At 56.6% G+C, this 2,900-nt stretch overlaps 1 pseudogene across 1 annotated transcript; it reads left to right on the top strand.

The window, feature by feature from the left end:
* Positions 1 to 2,191: 2,191 nt before the first annotated feature.
* Positions 2,192 to 2,534, top strand: LOC307066839 (large ribosomal subunit protein eL30-like; annotated as a pseudogene). The gene has a single exon. The product of its transcript is annotated as a large ribosomal subunit protein eL30-like (transcript).
* The last annotated feature ends 366 nt before the right edge of the window (positions 2,535 to 2,900 follow it).

Raw genomic sequence — 2,900 nt, 5'->3', positions numbered from 1 at the left:
GGCCCGGCCCGCCGGCCCCGGCGCGTCACCTCCGCCTCCGCTTCCCGCCGCCGCTCCGGCCGCGCCGCCGCATCGTCCGCCCGAAGCCCGGAGCCCGCCCCGGGACCCCTGGGCGCGGGGCGGGGCCGGCGCCGGGCCGGGGTCGCTCTGCGGGCCACGCGCGGTCCGGGGGCCGCGGCGCTCCGCTCGGTGGCGCGCGCGGCGGAGGAATGTGCGCTCGGAGGCGCCGGGCCGCGTCCCCTCCTCCCTGCGGCTGTGCGGGGGGCGGAGGGACTCCTTTGTGGGGGCAGGAATGCGAGGAAGGAGACGGCGCTGCGGCCTCTGGAATGTGGGGGGAGTGGCGGCGGCGGAGCCGCGGTGTCCGCGCTTCGCCGCGAGCTCGGAGGGGCGCGGAGCCTACGCTGGGCCGCCGGGGCGTGCGGCTTGGAGCTGGCGCTCGAGTGGCGGAGCGGCCAGCTGTGGCGGGGCGGGGTTGGGGGCGCCGGGGGCCCGGGCTCCGTTGTGCGCCCCGACCGTCGGGCCTCTGGAAAGATCCCGTATCCCCGCGGGCTGAGCTGGAGGCGGCTCCCCCAGTCCCGGCCAGAGAAATATGAGCAGTTGACAAACGTTTCCCACATCCTCCCCCATCTTACTTCCCAGCGTCGCCACGGTTTCAGGCGCTGGGCCGGACAAGTTCGGCCTTGGGCAGAAGCGCTGCACCCATCCGCCCCAGGGCACTGGAGACCACTGCGCGTCTCCAGCAGATGCGACCCCAGCATCTAGCGTGACCCCGAATTCCTAGCGTGTCCCAGGGCCATGTGGCTGCGCACTGGTTTCGGGTGCCCCCACCTGCCTGGTGGGGAAGGCGCCTTGTACTAGGAGCTGGGGCTGGATGGAGACTGGTCCCCAAGGCTGGTCGCCGTTCACAAGCGCCCAAGGCCAGGCGAGGCCGGAAATAGGCCTCGGGCTAAGCCAGGGGGCGGGGAAGCCTCAGTTGTGACCCACGGGCAGTCACCAAGAGATGTGAGGACTCCTCCTTTTTCCAGCACCTGCCCACAGGGGCTTGGGTGAGGCGCCAGTCCTGGGACAGGATAGGGCCTTGGGGCCACATGGTGGGGGAGGGGAACGAGAGGTGACTAGGGCTTTGTCCCCCAAAATACAAGCTACAAAGCCCTTGTCATACATTTCAAACAGCTTGTAGGAAAGAAAAGCAAACCATTATCTGTCAGGGCCTGTGGATCCAGGAAAACAACCTTGAGTGGAAGAGTTCTCTTATTTCCAGGCACCTCCCTCCTCAGAGAATTCCAGGAAGGCACCCACAGTGTCTCAGGGAGCAGGAAGCCTGGATGGGGAATGGTCCCGGTGCAGACTGAGCAGGGCTCTGACCTCAACATTGCTGAGGAGCTCACTGTGGCACATTCTCAGCTGTCAGGGGAGCAGTGTCCGACCCAACTACTCCTCCCTCCTTCCACCTCTCAGAGCTGGAAGAATTCCAACCCTACAACCCAGGCTGGGGGGTGGGGAGGCACAGGTAGGGGCAAGTGGTTTGGAGGGAGCAAATATCCAGAGGAGCCATCTGGTGAAAAATGATCTTCCACTCTGAGAAAGGAAAATAAATTAAATCAACAGTAAGGTATTATATTTCACTGATCACATTATCTATCTACCATTTGTAAATGGAAATATTGGCAAGACTGTGGTGTATATTTGTGTATATTTTACTGGTAATGAGTGTCAGTTGGTACATCCTGTCAGAAAGAGCAGTTTGGTGTTATTAACATCCTCACAAACAAAAACACTCTTGAAAGCAGTAATGTTCCAAGTATCTATTCTAGGCAAGTAATCCCAATGCAGACAACAGTGTACCCACAAAAGTGTTTATCACATTACTTATGTAATCTAAACAGTCCTACCTAGGATCTCCAGCCTTCTGAAAAGGAGCTCTCTGCCCTCAAAGGTACTTCTTGAATAACCGTTCCATCCTTTCCTGACCACTTGAGCTTTCAAGATTTAAATAATATACTGGAGTCCAGGGTCAGCTAAAGGACATTACTTACTCTAATAGTAGATAGATAGGTAGATAGATAGACAGAATAACAACCACCCACAAACAGGAAGAGAAACAGCCTAAAATATGTTTGCTTTCTCTCTCTCTCTGGCAAACTTGGCAGCTGTTCTTGGCTGGGGGTCGTCCCACACCTAAGACAGGAAGATGGTGGCAGCAAAGATGAAAAAGTTGCCAGAGTCCATCAACTCTAGGCTCCTAATCACTATGAAAAGTGGCAAGTAGGGCTGAGGTACAAGCCAACTCCGAAAATGATCAGACAAGGCAGAGCAAAGCCAGTCATCCTCCACTGAAATGGAAAACCGGTGTCCATCACTACAGTGGCAATAAGATTGAATTGGGCAAAACGGATAGAAAATACTAGAGAGTTTGCACACTGACTATCATTGATCTAGGTGATTCTGATGTAGTTAGAAGCATGCCAAAACAGACTGGTGAAAAGCATGCAAAATTATTCTTTAATAAAATTGGCCAGAACTCGTTTAAATAAATAAATAAAATATTCACTGTTCGGGACTTCCCTGGTGGTGCAGTGGTTAAGAATCCTCCTGCCGGGCTTCCCTGGTGGCGCAGTGGTTGAGAGTCCGCCTGCCGATGCAGGGGATATGGGTTCGTGCCGCGGTCCGGGAAGATCCCACATGCCGCGAAGCGCCCGGGCCCGTGAGCCATGGCCGCTGAGCCTGCGCGTCCAGAGCCTGTGCTCCGCAACGGGAGAGGCCACAACAGTGAGAGGCCTGCGTACCAAAGAAAAAAAAAAAAAAAAAAAAAAAAAAAAGAATCCTCCTGCCAATGCAGGGGACACAGGTTCGAGCCCTGGTCTGGGAAGATCCCACATGCCGCGGAGCAACTAAGCCGG

The sequence above is a fragment of the Hyperoodon ampullatus genome (assembly GCF_949752795.1).
Source record: "Hyperoodon ampullatus genome assembly, chromosome: 18".
Classification (NCBI taxonomy): domain Eukaryota; kingdom Metazoa; phylum Chordata; class Mammalia; order Artiodactyla; family Ziphiidae; genus Hyperoodon; species Hyperoodon ampullatus.
The sequence above is the reverse complement of the archived record's forward strand: the minus strand, read 5'-3'. Positions and strand labels throughout refer to the sequence as shown.